Source organism: Crinia signifera, chromosome 19, assembly GCF_055691185.1.
Source record: "Crinia signifera chromosome 19, ASM5569118v1, whole genome shotgun sequence".
In the NCBI taxonomy this organism is placed as follows: domain Eukaryota; kingdom Metazoa; phylum Chordata; class Amphibia; order Anura; family Myobatrachidae; genus Crinia; species Crinia signifera.
In genome coordinates, this window is record NC_139226.1 from 82880581 (window position 1) to 82892565 (window position 11985).

The window sequence follows — 11985 nt, forward strand, 5'->3', positions numbered from 1 at the left end:
TGGCTGCTGCTGGGAACTCTGAACCAGAGACGCTGCGCAGGAGACCACGCAGCTCGAGCCTAGCCCCAAAGTGCAGAGACTCTGCAACTGCCTGGGGTTGATGACGCTGTGCAGGAGACCTTGCTGCTGCCTGCCGCTGATGAGTGGGAGACACAGCATCCAGCAGCGCTCTGCAGGAGACCTACAGTAGCTGCGTCCGGGAGAACCAGTGCCTCCAGAGCCGGTAAATGCAGGGGGGGGGGGGGGGGATTAGAAGAGACAAAATAATTAATATCAGAATCCTTTGAAACCTTTGCTTTCCACACCCCATCACCCCACCCCATCCCTCTATAACCCTCCCATCACCCCCTCTCTCTTAATCTCCCCCACCCACCCCATTTTTCCTCTTTTTTTCCCCTTTCAGACATTTATTTTTCATTTTTAAATATTGTCACCCATGACAGTGGCTGCCCTGCCATCCTGTGCCCTACTTCAGCACCGATGAGCAGGAAAATCTGGTGCATTCATTGCCAGAACTACCCTGCAGAAGTGTACAGATTTGGGCATCTATGAATGTACATTTGTGCTGCAGATTTTGAAAGTTGTGTGCTCAAGGGTCAAGTTTTGATAACCAGGTACTCAGTGGACAGTTCTGCATCCCAGCATTAATGATGGCTGTTTTTAATGAGAAGCTGTATTTCTGTGCAGTAGTGACAGTTGTGACAGATTTCAAATCTTCAGTGCTGAATCTCCCATTATGAATCTCTGACACTAATCTCTCTGTATGTGGCCCATTGTCTGAAAGAGTGAAATCTCTCGTGCTGAATCTCCCGTTATGTATCTCTGGCACACATCTCTGCGTATGTAGGGCCCTTAACACCGCTGCTCGCCACGCTTCGGGTTGGCGTTGATAGTGGGGGTGGAGTTGACAATGGGGGTGCATTTAACATTGAAAGCACCCATCAGGGTGATTGTACAATTAAAAATCGGATCGCATCGCATCGTATGCGGTTATATCGCATGCGATGTACTAAGATGAACATCGTGGGCGACGTGATAATACACAAGTACCCTACATACACCTATAGAGGTGCGTAGGAAAATTTATGCTTCTGAACTAATATAACTGGCTGATATTTGCACACGCTAATAATTGAATTCCTCAAGTGTTTTAATTAGTGGAAGAAATGACGACGCTGTTGGTGTGTGTATATATATTTGACATCATTGTTCCCGCTAGGCTGTTTTAGTGGGGCGCTGCGCCCTGCCCGATTTTTAAAGGGCAAACTGCGCCCTGCCCCTCTGGCAGTGCCCGGCTAAAACAGCCTGCCTCCTACTCTTCTGGTGGTACCGGGGAAGCTGGCGCCGCAGTAGATAGCGATGCCCGGTGCTTCTCTGGCAGTGCAGAGCCTTTGGGGTGACCAGGCCCGCCCCCTTCAGTGATGGGGGCGGCCGGGCCCGCCCCTTTTCTTGACAGTGGTGGCCCTGCCCCTTTTCGGCATGACGCTGCCACGCCCCTTTTGTGACGTTGGTGGCACGGGACTGCCCAGAACAGTCGATAAAACAAAAATGAAATAGTCCCAAGGCGCAAAGCGAGAATCTTGAAGCCTTACAATGGAAGAAGAGGATCACCAGAGACCTCTTGGAGTCAAAATATTTGGAGAAAACCAGTGTAGAATGGGAGCTGGATTCTTGTTTACCCAATTGTGTGACTGTCCAATGGCTCATATATTATGAATATGAAAGGAAAACAAATAAACAGCAATTAATGTAAGGTCTGTATATGTGTATTACACAAGGAGATAATAAAGGGACCGGTTGGACCAAAAAAGCTCCCAAATGGATATCGTACCCTCACTCACACAGAATAATGACAGTGTACAGACACATCAAGGTATCTTTAGACCTGAGAAACACCTCCGTGCAGGGTGAGTGATATAAATGAGTTTGTACCGTACTCACATTTACAAACACAGTATACTCCTATAGAGGTATCTTTGGGTCCCAATGTAGTGGGTGGGGTTTCAGCAGGTACCTCCAAGAAGTCCCAGTATATCAGAAAAAGGAGACTGGGTTCTCTCTCAGTACAGATATTTTTTATTCAGGATAAAACATGGATGGTGTGCATAAAAACAGCCTGTACCAAGTTGGTATACAAAAAAGGGAGCAATACCTGAACAGGCAATGTATGGCCATCCACCGCTAGCCAGGCAGTCCCAAGGGTACAGGTGAGACAAATGCACAGCTCTTCTCCACCAATGCATTTCGACGGATAAACTGTGTTTTTCAAGGTTGGAGAGAAGTTTTGCCAAGTAGTGGTATTTATACCAATGGTTCGATTGTTCCGGTGCCTCCCAGAAATGGGGAGGGGATATGACCGGAAGTTCCCAGTATTACCTGGAAACTAACATAGGGAGCATTCTTACAGTGTTCCCAATGTGTGCTTTAAGTGGGCAGTAACACCGCTAGATATATAATATAATCAGGAGGATCTATCAATAGATCTCATTTAGATAAATTTGTTTAGGGCTAAAGATCGTGAGCCGGAAGCGCTCACCCTCTGAAAGGCACTGCCAATGTCTAGGTTCCCGGACACAGGAAGCGCCGTGGGACACACAGATGGAACGCATCCGTCACTTCCGCCGCTTCCAGTATGCTGGGCCGGAACCGTCATAGTGAGCAAATGAAGGTGACACGCACATGGAACACATGTGTTACTTACACCTTCCCTGCTGCCCTACAGAATGACACAATAATGTCAGGTGACCCGCATATGAGCCGCATAGGTCACTTCCGCTGAACAGAACAGTGACGTCGGCGGGCCCAGTCTGCCCCCTTGATGCTGCCCCCATGCAGCGCGACCCCCAGCAAGTACTGCTATATCTAAATCTTATGTGCAGCACTTGTGATTTCTGGATCCGATGCGCGGATCTGAATCGGGGTAAGCCAGATATAGGATTTTGGCACTTTTCACCTCATTTCTCGACCCGATTCATCGGGTGAAAAGGGCCCAAAGCGTATAAGTGTATGGGCAGCTTAAGTCTGCAGCACCAATCACATGTGAAGATTGTCAATTATCTCTTCGCTCAAATGCTTTCTAATGGTAAACATGTAATGTTCTATTAAATTCATTGCATTAATACGTGGCTTTTACTTATGTACCCTTTGATTATGTTTATAAAAACATTTTTCTCAATACTGTTACATAGCAGGTAACATAAATATTTAATTAAAAACTGGGTTCGGTAGGAGGAATATTATATTATACAATAAATACTGCAGTGTTACATCCTGTATATAGCAGTAAGAGAAGGTCTATGCATACTTGCCTACCATTCCGGAAAGGTCGGGAGGCTCACAAAATTTGAATCCCCCTCCCGGAAGGGTGGGCAACCCTACTGCATCCCCCTGGACACCCGCATTCTCCCCTGGCATCCTCCTACCCAGTCGTTTAAGTAACAGCATTTTCAGGTTTACACTGGGGGAGGGGAAGCTAAAATATGCAAATCATGTAATTTAGCTCCGCCTCTCCACATGCAAATAGCGACATTTCTAAGGGTGGGGACTGGGCTTGATTATATCATCCACTGGCCCCTCCCTCAGAAGCACTGCTGATATTCTCCTCTCTGGGAGAAGCCAAAAGTATTGGGTATATGTTTCCAGAAAAATAAAAGGATATCATTTTGATTAGAGACCGACATTGCATCAAGATTGGTTATTGCATCAAGATTGGTTATCCACCATCAATGTTTTATTTTTTTTCTTTGATGGTAGTGGTTTAACCTTTCGATAGCGGCATTCCAATGTTTGTCACCATTGAATGGTAAACATTTGATTGTGTTGCAATGTCAGCCACAATGCAATAGCTTTGCACATGCGTGGCCATGCTAAAGATGTTTGCGCATGCTCCAAAAAGGGCTTGTTTGAGCATGTGCACATCATATGAATTTTTTTCCTTTCAAATTCTTTTAATTTGATGGTCAGGTACCACTGCATCTGAAGAATCGATAATGGAAGCTCAGCCATCATTTGATGATGGGCTTCCGATGTCAATTCCTATGCATGATGTATCTACCCATTATAGAATTAATTTACACACTGACCACTTGCAGGACAGTGAGTCCATGATCAAACCCTTTAACAGTAAAATAAGGTATAATACTGTATGCAATTGAAGACAGTAATACCACATACTTACTCTACAAATTCGGTTTTACACACAGAATTAGAATACGTGAATATATAACATCTGCAAATAAGTTAGTAAGTTTAGGTTAGCACTATTGCCAGCCATCATGAATGGCATTCCATAAGGATAAGGGTGTATGCGTGCATTTTATAGCTGTCACACCAGGTCAGCCCAAGACATTGTGCTGCTAATATCCCCTTTCATATAATCCACCTCTATATAGCGCAATAACCGCACACACTCACAACACTCATCTCGAAGGAGGACGGCGCCACGTTGAAGTGATAAATAGTTAAAGTTGCTTACTGTGAAATCTTCCTGCAACCCGCAGAAACCTTGGTCTTTTTCAAAATGGCGCCGAATTCCTAATAAGTGAGACAAGATACTAAGGACAAATGTTGCTCTAGTGACGATCCAGAGGTATACGGTAATGCTGTAATTGCTGCGGTAGTCTGTAGACACTGAGCAGTTTCGTGACCTTAAAAGTCGTCGTCGGCCATTTCTCCGTAGCTCAACCTGACCATCTGTAGGCGTGGATGTTTTGTTCGCACTAATGTGCATCTGTGCATCCACGGCCTTTCCCTACTGTCTGTAACAGAAATGTTTTGAGCTCAAGGGCACCCGTACTATAGTCGAATAACAATATGGTGTGCCGGTCACGTTACCAGGGTGTTTACCTATATATGTACTAGCAGCAGGATACATCTGTTGGATACATGCACACAACACACACACACACACACACATATGTATATATATATATATATATATATATATATATATATATGTGTATATATATGTGTATATCTATATATATATATATATTTTTATATATATATATATATATATATATATATATATATATATATATTTAGGGTTACCACCTTTGTGTTGAGAGATTCCCGGACAGTGGCCCGCCCCTTGACACACCCACAGCCCACCCACTTACCCGCCCCCAGTCCCGCCCCCAGTCCCGCCCCTCGACCCACCTTATGTTGTTGTTTTTTTAACCTTTGCTTCAATTTCAGTTTTGATTTTGCACACCATAATGCCAGTTACATGTTACATCACACAGTAATGCCCATTACAAGTTATGCCACACACCGTGATGCCCATTACATGTTAAGACATACACCGCAATGGCCATTACACGTTATGCCATGACTCAACAAAATTTTTGCAAACGAGGGAAAACATGGACAGTGCGCGCCGAAGGCGCGCCCTCAAAATTTTCAACATAATGCTGACACACCACACACCCATTACATAGTATACCACATGCCATAATGGCCATTACATGCTATGCCACACACCGTAATGCCCATTACTCGTTTTGCCAGGACTCAAATATTTTGTAAAGTTTCCCCCTGGCCTGCGAATGGATGTTTATGTAAAACATCCATTCGCATGCCGGGCAAACAAGCACAGCAAGCGAATGTCGGGCGGCCGCCCCGGCATTCGTAGGGCGGTGTCTGGTGGACCCGCAAGGCTGCGAATATGCCGCCTTGCGAGTCAACCAGAATAAGGTCCTAAATGTAATGGCCGGCAAGTTACAGGAGCCGGCGCAATTCCGGTGAGATAGGCTTTAGATTTAAAGCAGCAAACCCAGGTTGGTACCACCAGGAAAAAGAAAAACCACAGCACCTGGGATAATAATAGCAACAGTATCCAGGGATTCTCAACCTGTATTGAGAAAACGTAGAGAGGATCAGGCCTAATGGCCCAATGACCTGTACCTGTACTGTACCTGAAGACCCACTGGGCACAGTATGATTAACCAACTACAGACCACTGGACACAGTATAAGTAGCTACCTACAGTCATGCTGGGCACAATATTGAAGAGGAGAACAACACACGCTGAGCAGCTCTGCAGCACACCAACTGCACATTACTGGGCAGCCCTACATACACACACAAACACATTGGGCACATCAGTGAGGAGACTTGTTGCAGACACAATGGCCCATTAGTGGGCAAACCCTGCAACAGACACACTGGCACAGAGAGGAGACCTGCTGCAAACACACCGGACACATTACTGGGCAGCCCTGTTGCAGACAAACCGGGCACATTACTGGGCAGCCCTGCTGCAGACAAACCGGGCACATTACTGGGCAGCCCTGCTGCAGACACACCGGGCACATTACTGGGCAGGCTTGCTGTGCACACACACTGGGCATGATACTGGGCAGACCTGTTGCAGCCACAGTGGGCAAATGCCCTAATCGCACAGGATAGAGTAGTTGGCAGTGCCCCTGGTGTACACATTACAGCCAGAGCAGTGAAGAGCAGGCCACAGTAACACATAGTTCTGACTACCTGGCACCACCAGTATGTAACCAGGTACAGTCAGAACTGGGCATAGCAGTAACAGAAGTACAGGGCACAGCAGCTTGCCCATGGTAGTGGTGGCAGTGGCACTCACCTGGCAGACACAGGAGGAGAAGCAGTGCCAGGAAGCAGCCCTTCAGAAGCCTCATTCCCGCAGGATCCGCTCTAAGTCTTCCCCTAACACCTAGATCCTCCCAGTGGGCACGGAGGTGGCAGCAGCAGCAGGTGATCCACAGGTAGCCTCCCTCTACGCCAGCACAGCCTGGGTGTCAGGGTGCGCACCCCTGGGCTGCCATTGTCAGCAGGATTACTGCAGCAGGAGCCTCTCACTCTAACTCCCAGAGACAGCTGCTCCCTTGCCTGCCCGGTGCTATGCCCCCATTGCAGTGCCCCCTCAGTGTAATGCAGTGTGTGCCCAGTCTCACGGCCTGTCCCCTGCTCAGTATCACTGCCTTCCTGCACTCTGGCCAGTATAAATGCCTGTCTGCTGCGCGGGCCGCGGCGCCACAACTCACCGCCGGGCCAGCGCCGTCCCGTCATGTACTGTCCAGCCGCACTGTGTCACTGTCACTGTCCCCGTCTCGTCGTCGTGTGTCACGTGCTGCAGCCGCTGCAAGAGGAGCCGGGGAGGAGGAGACGGACACATCACAGTGACACTCACAAGTCTGTGTGTCCCGCCTCCCTCCTCCTCCCTGCAAGTGCCGCGGCGGAGTGACTCTGTCACTCAACATCAATCTCTGCTCCCCTCCCCTGGCTTCCTCACGTGGTGCGGGTAACTTACGTATCGGATGCATGATGGCTGCCCGCTGTAATCGGCGGTGCCAGCCGGGCGGGCGAGCGGGCATCAATTGATTCCCGGACTAAGTATAGTCCGGGACAGCCACCCTTCCGGACTCCGGACGCCGGTGTCAATTACCGGACTGTCCGGAGTAATCCCGGACGGGTGGTAACCCTAATATATATATATATATATATAAAATCATACTTGCCTACCTGACCCTCCTCCTCATGCTGGAGAAAATGCTCTGTTCCTGGACTTACCTGGTAATATATAATTGCCATCACCCGTGGTGAAACATCTTTTTTTTTATCAATTACCTAGCTCAGCACAGGTGAGGTCCAGGAACAGAGCATTTTCTCCCTCATGGAGAGGGTCAGGTAGGCAAGTATGACATATATCTCCGTCTAAATGCAGTCAGGCGTACTCCAGTTTTGTATAGCAAAGGTGCTGTCAGATAGAACTAGACATGAGGGGTTATTCCGACCTGATCGCATACCTCCCAACATGACCCTCTCCAGGAGGGACACATTGCTCTGTTTCTGGACATCCCTCTTATGCTGTGTACACACGGCTGCAATAATGCATTAAATCGCTGGCAAAATGGTCGCTCAGCGACCATATTGCCAGTAATTTAATGTGCAGCCAGCGATAAATGGCTGGGAGCGCGCTCCCGCGGCCAGCCCTTCATGGTCGCTGGTCGCAGGAGCTTGCTCCTCAGATTCTGCATAAAATTGCATTTGCACCATCGGTGGGCAGCATGAGCATTACCATGCTGCCCCACACCAATAGTATGTGACCAGATTTAAAATGAAGGGGGCATTGGTGTCGGGCAGCATGATTATGTTCATTCTGCCCATCGATGGTGATTTGCACCATCAGTGGGCAGCATGAGCATTATCATGCTGCCCCACACCAATAGTATGTGACCAGATTTAAAATGAATAAATTAATAAATAAATAAATGAATAAAATGAATAAATGAATTTTTTTGGGGGTGGGGGGGTTGGGGCAGTGGGGACCGGTGGCAGGGGCCGCACGGCCGTCTTGTACCCCCACACCCCTGGCGGGAGCGGGGCACTAGCGGCTGCTGCCGCTAGATTATCCTGCACCTACAAAGATGACCCCTGCTACATCTGTAGGTACTTGTGGATTATCACGGCTCCCATCGCATGCCATCGCATGCCAAATGTAGTGGCATGAGATGGGATGCGATATTAGCCGATTTTTGGTGATTTTTTGAAAGAACGCATGTGATCGCATCGCATACAAACAATGCGATGCGATTGCACCCAATTTTGCACTGAAATGCATCCAAATGCATTGAAATGTGTAGGAAACATGTGAAATGCCCCCAAATGTCATTTTTCATAGTGTAATACCCCCACTATCAACGTCAACCCGAAGCGTGGCGAGGGGACGCGGACACCTGTGAAGCCCGCGAGGGGACGCGGATACCTGTGAAGGTATCCGCGTCCCCTCGCGGGGCTCGCCATGCTTCGGGCTCGGTGGCTCGCTGCGCTCGCCACACTTCGGGTTGATAGTGGGGGTGGTACACTATGAAAATCTACATTTGGGGGCATTTCACATGTTTCCTACACATTTCAATGCATTTGGATGTATTTCAGTGCAAAATCGGGTGCAATCGCATCGCATGCGATGCGATTTTTTTAGCATACGGTGGCCATCGTGGGAGCCGTGATACTCCACAATTACACCATATACAGACTTCCCACAACCCATGTCAATCATAAATGAATTTAAATAGAGGGTAAAAAAAACCTAGTCAAAATTGCTAGCAATATTCATGGAAAATTGCTGGTCCCTCTGAAAAACTGGACACTGAGCAATATATTGCTGAGAAATATATTGCAAGTACACAGAGCAATATATTGCTCAGCAATATATTGCAAGCAATATATTGCTAGCAATATATCTCCCCTGTGTGTACACATAATTGCCATCACTTGTTTTATTCAGGTTCATGCGTAATGCTGGCCACACATCAGACCAACTTTCCTCCAACCATCCAACTATTGGCAGAGTGTCTATAAGTACGTGCAGGGTGGTTGTTAGACGACACACTCCGAAGATATAACCAACTGAAGGCTTTATTCAAGTGGCAGGCTTGTAGATTACAAGAATACTTTTGCAGTTAACTTCAGGCAGTAATACAACTGGTACATTGGGAATGACAGTGTCTGATTGTTACTTAGCTGTAGCGTTTGGCTTGTGCAGGGTTAATGGCTATCAACTGGTTTACGCTGGCGGTATCTCTCCCAGTCGTCGCTGCTGCCAATGATGATGGATCTCCCTGTGCAAAGGTCACGCTGGTAACGGGATTACAGCGGGGCTTGCTCTTACGCGCTCCGGTGCACGTGGAGCTACAAACAGCATGGATGGAGTCACACACGCTCTCTCTGAGGCACACACTACGCGGGGACTTCCTCTTAGGAAAGGGAACGCTGCCAGCAGGGTCAGGGGTCTCTGCCCTGCTATTCGCTTGCGCGAGCTGTCACTCAGGGTGACGCCTAGCTACGTTGCTGCAAGGGGACAAGGCAGACTGTGAGCCTTACACTAGACAGTGTATGGAGACAGGCGCTGAGCGCTACAATCTAACACTCCCCCTCGCTCAAGGCTGTCTTCGGCTACATAAAAGAACTTAACACAATGCTTTGTCCTTTTGTGATACCTGTAACCGAAAATGTGGTTAGAGAGAAAGAGACATTCAGAACATCAAAACTTCAAATCAACATTTTTGAACTTAGACAAGTCCACAGTCCTTCACGAACTTAATAAGCAAGTTTGTCGACAGTCCTTTAGTGAGCATGTCAGCAACATTCTGTTCACTTGCAATGTATTCAACATCGATGGACTTGTTCTCCACTAGTTCTCTGATGAAGTGGTGTCTTATCGCGATGTGTTTCGACCTTCCATGGTGCTTGGTAGTACAGGAAAGATCTATTGCTCCCCTGTTGTCACATGCGATACTGATAGTCTCTTCTTCATAAAGTAGACCTAACTCACACAAAGTCTCTTTGATCCAGAGTGCTTCCTTTGATGTCTCTGTAAGAGCCATGTATTCGGCCTCAGTTGTTGAGAGAGCAACGGTTGGTTGTTTTCTACTCGCCCAACTAACTGCTGCTCCGGCCAGTGTGAACAGGTAACCGGTGTGGGAACGACGATCATCTTCATCTGCTCCCCAGTCTGCATCGCAGAAGACTTTCAAATTTGAATTGCTTGTCTTGGCGAATTTTAGTTTCAAGGAACTTGTACCTTTTAGGTATCTCAGGATCCTCTTCACTGCGATCCAGTGTTGTCTTCCAGGATTTATTGCAAATTGGCTCACCCGACTGACTGCAATTACTAACCTGAGAGTGTTATACCTCGCAACAGGTGAGTATATCTCCCCGTAGTCAATTCCGGATCTCTGTGTGTATCCCTTAGCAACAAGACGGGCTTTGTAACGGGCAACTTCTCCGTCTGAATTTAACTTCTTGCAGAAGACCCACTTGTTCTTGACTGTCTTGCGATTGCTTGGCCTATCTACTATGGTCCAAGTATCGTTCTCTCTCAGTGCTGATAGCTCTGTGTCTATTGCAGATTTCCACTTCTCCCAATCACTGCACGCTTTCGCTTCTCGAATACTCTGAGGTTCACTGAAAACAATATTCGCATATTCTTCCTCATATCTTCTGGCTGGTATGCCTTTGTTTCTCCTTATAGAAGCTCTGTTTGTTGGTTCGCTTCTTTCTTCAGTATTTTCTGTTTCAGGTATGCTTTCTATTTCACACACCTCTACTAGTGCTTGCTTTTCTTGTTCTTTTGCTTTTGTGGGTGATGCCGTTTCTTGAAATATCACATCTCTTGATTTCAGAAGACGTCTGTTCTCTGCATCCCAGAGCCTGTACCCTTTGCTCTCTTCACAATAGCCTAGCAATATGCACTGTCTTGATTTTGGGTCAAGTTTCTTCCTTTTCTCCTTTGGTATATGCGCATAAGCTCTGCTCCCAAAGACACGGAGATGACTGATGTCTGGCTTCTTCCCAGACCAGGCCTCTAAGGGGGTTTTTCCCTTCACGGCCACTGTAGGTGTTCTGTTTTTCAGGTATACTGCAGTAGATACAGCTTCTGCCCAAAAACTTTTCTCTAGGCCAGCATCATTCACCATCGCTCGTGCTCTTTCAACGATTGTTCTGTTCGCCCTTTCACTTACGCCATTCTGTTCAGGCGTATAGGCCATCGTCAGCTGATGCTTTATGCCATGCCCTTTTAGGAAGTCGGTTACTTCTCCATTTTCGTACTCTCCCCCATTGTCGGATCTCAGGACCTTTAGCTTTAGGCCCGTCTGAGTCTCCACTAGGTTCTTGTACTCCACAATTTTCTTGATCACCTCACTTTTCTTCCTTATGAAGTATACGTGTGTCATTCTTGTGGCGTCATCGATGAGAGTCATAAAGTATTTGTAACCACTGGTTGACTCCTCTTCCATTGGTCCGCACACATCTGTGTGCACCAGAGCTAATTTTGATTCTGCTCTGCCTGCTGACTTGGGAAATGGGTTGCGGGTCTGCTTGCCTTTTATGCAACTCTCGCACACAGGTCTTCCGGAGTCTTTCACTGTGATTCCTGTTGCCATCCCATCAGCTAGTTTCTGGACATTATCATATCCTAAGTGTCCCAAACGTCTGTGCCAGAGTTCCATC

General features: G+C 47.3%; 1 protein-coding gene across 4 annotated transcripts in view; it reads right to left on the reverse strand.

Moving 5' to 3' along the window:
* The window catches only part of LOC146042675 (uncharacterized), a 77094-nt gene extending 72350 nt beyond the window's left edge, over window positions 1-4744 (reverse strand). For 3 of the 4 annotated variants that reach the window (XM_083162796.1, XM_083162797.1, XM_083162794.1), the window contains exon 1: window positions 4475-4744. The gene's annotated coding sequence lies outside the window, so the exon portion shown is untranslated. Of the gene's footprint in view, window positions 1-4413 lie in introns of all 4 variants that reach the window. The other variant, XM_083162795.1, reaches the window with a different exon arrangement.
* Window positions 4745-11985: the final 7241 nt, after the last annotated feature.